Source organism: Stegastes partitus, unplaced genomic scaffold (assembly GCF_000690725.1).
Source record: "Stegastes partitus isolate 25-593 unplaced genomic scaffold, Stegastes_partitus-1.0.2 Scaffold1995, whole genome shotgun sequence".
Taxonomy (NCBI): Eukaryota; Metazoa; Chordata; class Actinopteri; family Pomacentridae; genus Stegastes; species Stegastes partitus.
In genome coordinates, this window is record NW_007579726.1 from 55,046 (window position 1) to 66,815 (window position 11,770).

Sequence of the window (11,770 nt, forward strand, 5' to 3'; positions counted from 1 at the left end):
ATCAGATTATTTTAGGGCTTTTTTCAACTCGTGCCAGTGAAATAAATCTTATGATTAAACTTAATGAATGAATTCATGAAGAAAAAATGCTGTAAAAACTCACTAAATCCGAATAAACAGGAATTAAATTGTTTAGTTTCTAAAGAAAAAAGCAGAAATTGATGATTTGAGTGTTGATTAGTGTCTTGGTTGTTGTTGTTTGCAGTGTGAACCTGCAGTCAAACGCCGATTCGGACCGAGCCTTGGTGCTGCTTAAGGCTGACAGAGTGGTGCTCGAGATAATGCCTCGTTTAATCCGTTTCCCAGAACCCTCCGTCACACGAGCCGGGCTGATTAACGGCCGGCTCGTCCCTCCAGCAGGCATCGAGCGGCGGCTGCTGGTCTGGAAGCGGTCAGGCTGACGGCCGCCGGGTAAACAGTCGGCCCGTACATGGGCCCCAGCGGAGGGTTGTGTTTGGGTTAGCGGGACGTGGCATGTTCTCTAAATCAGCCGCCGGCGTAAACACGTCACGGGAACATTGTGGCAGCTCCTCGGTTACACTCGGCAGCAGCAGGACAGCGTTTGCCTCGTCCCTCCTCGAGCCTGACAGGTCGAACTGAGGGCAGTGGTGCGCGAGTTAGACGCCGATTCTGGGCACGAAGGAGTCAAAGGTCAAGAATCAGGCCTCCAGCGTAGCTTCAGACACGTTTGGTGGCTACTGTTTTTGAGTTTCTGACTTTTTACCTGGAGATTTATTTACTTCAACTGCCTAAACCCTAAGTGGTCCAAAAATCAACCTGCAGAAAACTGACAACTGTACAATAGTTGAGTTTTTGAGCCCCAAAAATCACAAGTTCCAGCTTCTCTCATGTGAGGATTTGCTCATTTTCCTCCTGTTGCACTGTAGTAAACTGACTCTTTGGTTTTTTACCATCATTTGTAAGCTATGATGGACATTTTTCACAATTTCCCAACATTTTATATGTTGAATGACAAATTGAGACAATAATCTGGGTTGAAAGATTTTCCCAAAAGCAAAACTCCAGTTTTGTTTTTTAAAAAAGCAGCTCTGTTTGTTGACTTACTTCCTAGAAGACAAGGGATCTAGCAGAAAAAAAAGGACAACTTATTCTTTCTAGTAATTGATTTTTGCAATCACTGCTAAATATTTTGGTTATTTTTCTGGTTAATTTTATTTTCTGCAGTTTTAAAGTCAGTAAAACGATCCCCCATTGCTCAAATGTTTGTGTTAAATCAAAACCTAATGATCAATTTTTTTTTTTTTTTTTTGGTGATAAAACAGAAAAGCATTCACCTTCTAAACTGCAAGGCTTGTCCGATTTTTTTTTTTTTTTTTTTGGTGATAAAACAGAAAAGCATTCACCTTCTAAACTGCAAGGCTTGTCCGATTTATTTTACAATAATATAAAACCAGACAAAAAACAGCAAATCCTCACATTCAAGAAGCTAAAACTGCAGATTTTTATTGTATTTTTCTTCAAAATCTAAACCTCCATAACTAATAAATTACTCAAACTATTCAGCAGTTGTTAGATTTGTTTCTATTCTCACACACTCACCGTCGTTTCGTGAACACGTTTATTCATTAAGAGGAAAACGTTTCTGCCGTTCAGTCACATAAATGACACGACAGTCGTGTTTAGAAAAACTTGTCAAATGCACTCGAGAGATCCTGTAAAAGAAAACCTTGTCATGAAAAAAAAGCCCGATACGATCGTCAGCAAAGAAGCGTATACGTAGGTTTACATCTTCCACAAGACGTCACGAGGTTCAGCAGCCGAGCGTCTTAGCGTGTCGTTAGTATGTTGTCGTCTTTGGCTGCAGGAGTTAAAGTGTTGCACTGCGTTGTTTAAGCTGCTGTCTTTGAAAATGAGAAGTCTACCTAAAGGAGGAGGAGAGTCGACGGCGAGTCAGTCCGTCATCGCCAACCACCATCGGTTGTTTTTTTAGTGACTCGGACGAAGAAAGATGCTGATTTTTCAGCTCGCTGTCGTCGACTCTGGCCTCCGGAGTGTTGCCACTGTGTAAATGCACTATTCATTGTTTTGACACCGTCGTGTTTAATCGGTGGACTCAGGGTGCAAACGTCGAGTCCGACGATACGAGCCGTCCGCTAAGATTCCCGTCGAGTTTGAGCGACTAGAAGAACAAATGTTTGAAGCAATAAGTCATCGATGCATCGCGTACCTTTTGTATGTGTTTTGATTTTTGCCCTTTTTTGAGGTGGAACAAGTGGGTTTAGATCAAATGTAAAACTCGTAATTTAGAAAAAGCATCACAGATTTGACTTCTTCTTTTTTTTTTTTTTAAATCAGTCGAATTTTCGGGGGTTGATGTGCTCACAGTTGATTGATGTATAGAGTTTATGAGAGCAGGTGTCCCCACTTTATTTTTCTTTTAACGTGTTTCATAATTTTTTTAATCACGAGATGGAAGCTACACACACAAAAGAGGAGTTTTCTTGGAGGTAGAGGAGCATTTGCAGATAATAAAAGCCTAAAAAAAAGGAGCAGTTTTCTCAGACTTGCACTGAAATTAAATCGATTTAACTGCGTTTTGTAAATAGCAGTGCAGCCACCGTCGTTTTAAAACAGAAAACTTGTGCTAAAGGTGTGTTCGGGAGGAAAACAAAGTGGGTTCTTGTTGCTTAAGTCGCACAAAACTCCTAAATAACCAGCAACTGTCTTTTTTTCTGCATTTTCTTCATAAAACCCAAAGACAAATTTCTTCCATTTCCTTCCACGGACACTGTGCTGCTGCTTCGTCTTCTTTCTGAACACGCTTAGAAATGTTTAAAAGAACCCTGAATGATATTAAAACCCCAAAATAAAGTTTCCACATGAACTCTAGAACAAAAAAACATGTCCAGTGTTGAAGTTTTGGAAAGAAAATCCCCCCAAAAAACGAGACAAAAATGAGGAAAACTGTGTTGGGAGTTGCAGTATGGATGCAGTATATTATCTTACCTGATGTTTTATATTATAATTGTATTAAAATATATATATATAAAATATTAGTCATTGCCTCAGTATGGAGTAAAGCTGTAGCCTAACAGGTGCTCGTTTGGAATAATTATTGTTATTTATTTATTTAATCAAATTTTCCATTTTTCTTTTCTCATCCCAAAGTGGGGATGTGATGTTCAGGACTTGACTTGATTCAGATTTTTAGTTGAATGTAATACACACTTCTTTTTTTTTTTTCTTTTCTTCTTTTTAACACAAACTTTGTGTTTATGTAAAGAAAAGCATCATTTACAACATGAACCATGAACGTGTTGAATAAATTAATGATCCTGTGTTTGCTTTTACGTTTGCTTTTCTTCCTTTACCGTTTCCTTTCACATTTCCACTCATCGTGTGTCACCCGCCGCCTCCACGTCGCCATTTTAAGCTTCGTGCGTCGCTTTTAAAGCCCTCCGACGCAGACATTTTCTGTTATTTGTCCCTCATTCCTGAGTCCTGACTGGCCTCGCCGCACGGCCGCTGGAATGCAACCAGACTTATTTTTTCCAGCGACAGTTTTAGGGTCTGTGTGTGTGTGAAGCGGTTATTTGATGCATTGAAAAAAAATATCTGGTTTTTAACCCTTTACGTGCACCGGCCTTCCAGTCGGGAGCTCGTGTGACTGAAACGCATCCATGGAGGCTCAGAAAGAAGATTCTGTTAAAGTTTTGTGGAAGCTGCTTTCATGGTTGGGGAATCTCACGTGTTATTTATGATCAAGATCCTAAAAGTACAGTGTTGGAGTGGATGAAACCTGGAAAAATAATCAGAGACATTATAAGGATCTCTTGTTTATTTAGGGGAAAAAAAGAAGAGAGCAACTGAATTCTCACTGTGGACATACGTTTTGAGAATAATGGCTCCAGTGTAGAATCATCCATCTATGATTACTGATGGTTTTCTGTGTCCAATACATGATCAAGTGTCTGACACTGTTTGTGTTGGAGGCCAGGAAATCATCTAAATGCACTTAAAATGTTGGAAAAACAGCCTCCATCTGTTGGCTGCATGATTCCAGAGTTTATCCAACATCATTTGTACCCTCCTGACGGGTAGAACGCAACGTTTTTGTGCAGGCTGCGTCTTTTAAAGCATGTTCTCGATGCTTCGCAGCCTGTCAGGAGCATAAGTGGTTTGGTAATACGACTAAACTGGAGCCTGGTGCAGATAAACTGCAGCAGTTCGGCTGTCAACTGTGAACGCTGAGATCTGAGGTGCAGAAGCTGCTCGCTGTGAGCCGACCTGGACGCTGTGATGGTTTTTAATTTCTGAGTTTGAGAAAAACCTCATGAGAGGGCAAAAAAAACCCCCCAAAAACTGGAGTCGGGAGCGAGTTTTCAAATGTGAAAAAAATAAGGTGCGATTTTGGTTTGCTTCGTGTCGCCAGAAGGTGGCGGTACAGGCAGCAGGGCTTTAATAAAGAGGAGGAGAAGAAGAAGCTGGAGACGAAATCCAACTGCTAAAATATCTTATAAAGGAAGTAAACTTTGTTCATTTATGAGAGACAACTGATGAAGTCCAGAGACGGTGCAACAACAGTTATGTGAAATAAATCTTCGCTACATCAGAACTTAATTAGAAAAGTTGTTTCCATTTCCCCATAAAGCTCATTAGCATCCATTTAAAAATAAATAAATAAAAATGACCTCAAGCAAACGTAAAAACTTTTGAAATTGGACAAGCTTCATTCGAGTGTTGTCGTCTCCACTAATTCATGTCCAAAAAGCAGAATTAAATTGACCTGGATTCAATGCTAAACTGCAATAAGCGGCTTTATTATTTGAAGAAGTTCAACATGAATGTCAGATTTGGTCACTTCACTCACATTCATATTGTTTCTGGGATTCTTTGTCCACAGAAAACTAAATTTTAAAATTTAAAAAATGTTCCTGTCATTGCCATTTGACCTTCTATTAAGCTTTAATGCTGTCTTAAAAACATAAAACCAACCTTTAACACGTTTAATTTTTTATATATTGGCATTACTTTGTAGAAATCTGTTTTCACTTTGACACGAAAGAGACTTTATTAGTACATTTTTGTGCAAAAAGCCCAAAATATTGACTGATTCAATGTTAAAAAGCAATAAAACCATCAAAGAGGGTGAATATTTTATATTTATGAACTGAAAAGGTCCCTCTTTCTACATTTTGAAGTGATTTTAATGCCTTTATGCTGCTATGAAAACATAAAAACAACCTTTAACACTTTTAATTTTTACTAAATTGGCATTACTTTGACACAAAGGAGTCTTTATTAGCACATTTTTGTCCAAAAATCCCAAAACATTGACTGATTTAATGTTAAAAAGCAATAAAACCTTCAAAGAGGGTGAATATTTCAGATTTTTAAATTAAAATCGTCCCTTTTTCTGCCATTTTGAGCTCCTTTCATGCCTTTGTGCTGCCTTAAAGACATAAAAACAACCTTAAAAACTGGATGTTTTCTTCAGTCGAACACGTTTCTGCTGAAAATCAAACCCAGTCGTGCAGAATCTGTGTGGCAGAATTCAAAGAGCCGCTGACGGAGATGTGAAAAAACAAATCGACCTGAACTTGCCGAGAGCTAAAGACGCCCTGTAATACTCAGTTAAATGTTTTCCCACTTTGTCTGCGTCCTTCATCACCTCCCCGCCGAGAATCAAAGATGTCTTCCAGCTCGGTCGGTTCAGCAGGTGCATGTCGGAGGTTCGTCGGCTCACAGCGACGGCCTTTTATTTTATTTCAGGCCCGAAGCTTCGAACTGACGATCTCAGGAAGCTGTCTGCTGCAGGGAGTTTCTGCCTTTTGACTGTTCTGATGAGGAGGTGATGATTACAGAGGATTAAAAACACGCCTGGGAGGCCTCAGAGACGATCATGTTGACAGTCTGCTGCATGCAGTTTGCAGTCGGGTTCATCAAGACAAAGACACGGATCCCTTTTATTCCTGCATCAGAGGTCAGCTGCCTTATTTGCAGCTGCAGCTTGTTCAACATCAGCAATTTAAATCATGAAAAGCGTCAAATATGAGGGTTAGAAATGAGTTTTTGCACTGGAAATGAAAGCCTTTGGCCTGAATTTAAACTGTAAGGCAGCCTGGATTTGTAGATTCTGAGTATTTTTATGGTAAACTGAGGCGGACAAGTATTTAATCATAAAGAAAAACTACCTATTTTAGAGAAGCACTCAACTGTAGGAAGCTGATGGCAACGTGTCAGAGGTATTTGTAGATATGATAGATGATATATTGGATATTTTTGAAGTATTTGATGTGACGTTTCTGCAGACGGAGCAGAAGTTATATGAGGTTTTTGAAATACAGAAGTCTGAGGGGCGTTTTGTTAAATAGTTTTCCTACATTTCTTACATCTTGTTCACACTGATGAGAGTTTTAACGGGAAAATGCTGCGTTATTTTATGAAATCATTGATTCTCCGACACTTTTAGAAACTGAAGAACCTCAAGGAAAGTTCTGGGGGTGCCTCACCGCTGCAACTCTCTTGAGTTTGTTGGAGTTTAGGGTTCCATTTTGAGCTCATTACTATGATAAAAATCCATTATTGTGGTGTTTTTTTTTTTACACCAAACATAAGAATAAACAACAGGGACCACATTCAACTCAATGTGTGTCCATTGATTTGACAAGACTGCGCATGTTCCCTAAATAAAACAGGCAAATAGGAACCTTAGCTTTAGTCAGATGAGATTCTAATTTTCAATGTGCTATTCATTATTTTATATCAAACTGATTGTGACAGAGCTTCGAGTGTGAAGAACAAAAAACAGGCCTGACCGTAGCATTAAACAGATAAAATGGAAATGCACAAATTCAGAAGATGTACTTCACTTTCCACCATTAAGTCTGGAGCCTTTTAGACTTCAGATTACTTCTGGCAGCCCTTTAAATATAGTCTCTCTTTAAAATAACCAGAACTAAATGTGGACACAGATCTGACAATAAAACATTTGTTTAGATCAATTCTTTTTGTGAATTACAACTGGATATACACATTGCATACAATAGTCAACTACAGTTTATTATTTTCTCTGCCTGTTTAGTTTGAGTGAAATCAAGTCTTTTTTTTTCTCTTTAAAGAAGACACAAAAACTAAACTTTGCATTTCCTAACATCTGTAATATTGGTCAAAAGAGATCCACAACTTAATATAACTGGTAATAACTTCTTAGTATGTTTTTTGGACTAAAATTAAGAATTACAATATTCTCAGTCTTGTTATTCGAAATTATTATTATTTACAAAGTAATTCATTTATACAAAAGTATAAATTCAAAGTGCTCCAGCAGCCTGTTCTCTAAACTGAGCTGTTAAAGGTTCCTCCCAAGCATGAAAGGTTCCTTAAACATCCCCAGAATCCCTTCAGGTTCTTCTTCTATTTCTAAGAAAGTTGGCTCACAAGTATCCAGATCATAACAATGTCTTTCTCGTCTTCGTCCACCAGAAGTCTTGGTTATATGCTGCTAATTAACACTTTGATCAGAAGAATCGAAGCAGTGCTGGGTTTTACATTTAAAAGTTAATTGCTTTATTTCACATGTTCAGTATCTGTGAATTGTTTGTGATTTGACAGATACGACCAGTATTACTACTACCAGGCAGTATTACAAACCTTCTGAAACATGTACAGTAGTTTCTGTGCATGTTAGCGGCTTATAAATGGGATTTCTGTTGGACGGGCTGGTTTGGTCATTTTGAATTGCATAAATGATAATATCTGGAACACATGCTCGCTAGTATCCTGGTTACGAGTCTGAATCACATGAAGACGGATGATTCTGATGTTATCAGGATTCGATGACTTTATGATGAAGACAGTTTGGTTTTACACATAAATCAAATCTAAACACTGACATACAAGCATTAAATGTGGTGCATGTATGACAGGTGGAGTTTTTTTTGGTGAAGAAGTGTGGATACGAGAGGGTCACTACTTTGCCTCTAAGCTTGGTGAACATTTCAGCGATTGTCAGTGATAATAAATACCAAGAGGAAGTGTACAGGCCTTCTGCTGAAGTACAGATCCTCCTTTAAGGGTGAACTGGGCATGCTCAGTCCAACTAGCATGCTGGAGAAGTTATTATTCGGGTTGCATGTTAGTTTACAGATCCAACTGTAACCCTGAGGTTTTCTTTTTTGTAAATACGACACTTTGGAGCTCCTCCTGTGTAAAGTTTTCTCAGATGTGTAAACTGGCTCGCAGTGACTCTTCAAAACACAAGAAGAAGAGCCGCCGACTTTACATTCGTCTCATCACTGGTGCTTCATGCTGCTGTACTGGAACTTTCTCATAAACGTCTTTTACTTCATCTGGAAGCTCCGTTCACTCATCTGTAAAGAAAAAAGCAGTGCCTGTGGATGATTTCAGCTCTGCTCGGTCCCTGTTGTTGGTCACAGAGCCTGAAACAAGCTGGTTTTTTTATTGTTGTAAACACATTAATTGTTAACATGTTGTTCGCGGTCGCAGCAGACTTTTATGTTAAGCTCTTATTTCCTCGACGACAGGGAAGCTGTTTGTTTTGTTTACTCTGAGGGCAAAAATGTCACTTTAGAGGTTTCAATTTCAAACATTTCTCATTTTCTGCATCGTTACGTTTGTCAGGCAACATAAACTTTGAAGTTATTTTACTGCCGTTTGGACCGAAAAACAAATGTGGTTATAAATATAAAGTTATGATTTCTTGAAATAATTAGGACGGCTGTCGTAGGAAGAAAACTTGTTCACAATGGGCGCACCAGAAACAAAGTTTATTTGTACAGCACATTTTGCACACAAAGCCACTTCAAAGTGTTTATACACGTCAAAAAAAGGAACAAAAATACAATAAAAAATGGAAATAACTCAATTAAAATGGAATAAAATGGCTAAACAAAAGATGAAAAATTCTAGAAATCACAATCGGTCCATGTGAAAAAAAAGCACCTTGTAAGTGCAGCTTCATGGCTATTATTATTATAATTATATGGCTGTTATGCTTTAACCTTCAGTTAAACCAGCACACTGGCTGTTATTCCTGTTTCGCTGGGTTTAAATCTTGCAGCATGTTGAGCAGAACCAGCAGCTGTATGACTGTGTTCAGTGCCTCTGTTTTAATCTGCAGTTTAATTTCAGTGAGTTTTAGGCTGCTTCATTGCGTAGCTGCATTAAAGAGCCCATATTCTGCACATTTACAGGTTGATAATTTCATTTTTGGGGCCTATTAGGATATGTTTGCACACTTTAATGTTTAAATAAAACACATTATTTTTCTTCTATTACTGTACATCTCTTCTTATGCTATTTTTAAAATGCTTCATTTTAGCTTTGGTCTCTTTAAAGGACCCCCTTCTGAAAGCTCAGTCTGCTCTGATTGGTCAAAACTGATGAAACGTTGGTTAATAACACCCAGATTTATGAGTAAAGGGATGTAGCTAAAGCAGAAACAGCTTTGGTGAAGAAACAGCTACTTAAACTAGCCGCTATAGGCAGGCGTTATGCAGATGTGTTACATGATGATGTCACAAAGTAACAGGGAAACAAGCCTGGACTTTGAACGAGGTGTTTCTATGGAAGAGAATAACTTAATTTGGTGTGGACTTTGCTAGTTTGCGGACCTGTGACGTGCACAAAAAGCAGCTGTTTAGCACAATAACGTAAAGGAGAAAACCCAAAAAGCAGAATAAGGGCTCTTTAAAATATATTTTTAGCCACCTAGCGGCCGTGTGTACAGTATTGGCATAAGCTATTATGAAGTAAGTTGTCTGTTTAGAGCTGCAGCACCACATTAGCTGTCATTTGGAGCCATGCTTCTGCCCACCTGGTGAATTAAAGTTAAATACCCGCTCTATTTTCAGCTCCATTGTAGTCTCCACTGTCTCCTTTAGCTGCTAAGTGCTACCAAATCACAGTTTTGGTCGTGTTCAGGCACAAAGCTGAGGATAATACGCTTGATAAAGGTTTCAAATCACAGTTAAAAGAGACAATAATCATCAGTAGGAAATGATAAATGAACAGAGAAGCTTCTTGAAGCAATAATTTGAACTGTAGGTGATGTATTATCACACATAGATGCAAATATTAACAGACAAACTGCACTTCAAGAGGCTGCAAGAATTAAACCATCCACACAAACGACTCACTGGTGCTAAAAGATCAGATGACAGTAATAAAATATCCACACACTCTAATAAGTAAGGTTTAACTGAATAAAAAACACCAAATCTAACAGTTTGCATCGACCTTTTTGAGTTGTGACAACTTTAAAGAAAATTATGTTCAACCAACAAACCATAATGAGTCACAGGAATCAGCTTCTCCCTCTACAATCAATTATATTTATTTAATTCGAAGTCTTAACTACTTAAAATGGTCCTGGAATGAAATCCTGACCTTAATGTCAATGTAAAGTCAATTTCAGTAACTTACGTCAACTTGAATTTAGTTTTAAATGAACTAATGCTGAAATTTGAGTTTAAATTACACACGATATTAAGTTGATGCAACATTATTACATCAACGCAACCTTTAAAAATAATGGTTGCCACTTAAAAGGTTTATTAAAATGTGTAACTTAGGTTTGATTTTAATCTCTAATAGATCCCTTGAGCTGCTTCCAAAGCGTCTCTGATGGTCGGGCACCAACAAATTGTTATATTGTTTGAAAATCCCTTAATTACACCTTAAGGGCTTCGTTGGCAATAAATCTAAAACAAAAATGAATGTACATGTGTTATTTTACAAACTATCTTGATGCTGTAACGTTATCTGAAGGCTTTTACTTTATATTTGAGTCCATCATTTGCTTCATTTTAAGTCTTCGAGGTTCATTTAAAGGTTTGCGGCTGATTGTTTGGTTCTATACGATGACATAAGAGGATATAAGAGGCGTCTGGTCTTGAAGTGGTGCTCAAACTAACTGTCATTTTGCATTGTACACTGAAAAAGAAGAAACAGTCTGTAGCTTCGATGTAAACGCTTCTGAAACCGACCCGTCTGCTGCAGAGTGAACCTGTTCGTCTGTCTGCTCCGCTTACTAGCTCTGGAAACACATCTGGACTGTTCAGAAGCTGCTGTGATCGCGTCGCTTAAAAAAACAAAACAACCTGCAATAAATCTCTGAACACAACTCCTCTCTGCGGTTCTGTCTTGTCTGGTAGCTCCCCGTTGGACCGTTATTGGATTTAAATGTTGCTGGGCTGACGCTTCGGGCTCAAGCGTTGGATCACTCCGCTCCACCGTCATTCTTGCTAATTGCATTTCCCACGTTTAATGTATTCATTAGGACCTTTAATAATGTTCTGATGTAAATTAATTCCTCACTAAAAAGCTGAATTAATTCATGAAATTCCCCATCTGCTAGAAACATGTGGGCTATGTCAAGATGGATAGATCAAGTTTTTCCACCAAATAAACAATGAAAAAGATGCTTCGTTTGTGGCAGTGAAGTTATAATTAAATGTGTCCTGAAGCCGATTACTGATCTTCTTAAGTTTCAAGGGTTCAGTTGGTGCCTCTGTTGTAGTCCAGTGTTGGATATACTGTTAGACACGAACCAAAATGAAACCAAAAGGAGTCCCTAAACTACTAAAACAACCAGATAATCACCAATAAAGCACATCTAGGCTCAACATAGGTCATTATGTTTGTGCAGATGTGAACAAAAGTTTACTTGTAAAGACCATGGACATCATGTCAGTCTTCAGTTTCTAAAGATCCCATTGGATTTTCTATGATCACTGAAACACATGCATCAAAAAACAATCCTGCATTTTGGTTCTTTCATGAATTC

At 38.3% G+C, this 11,770-nt stretch overlaps 1 long non-coding RNA gene across 1 annotated transcript; it reads right to left on the minus strand.

The window, feature by feature from the left end:
* Nucleotides 1–717: 717 nt before the first annotated feature.
* On the minus strand, nt 718–3,305 carry LOC103373489 (uncharacterized). The gene is made up of 2 exons (XR_521068.1): nt 1,365–3,305; nt 718–1,295 (listed from the first exon to the last, which is right to left on the minus strand). It is a non-coding gene; the product is annotated as an uncharacterized LOC103373489 (long non-coding RNA).
* Nucleotides 3,306–11,770: the final 8,465 nt, after the last annotated feature.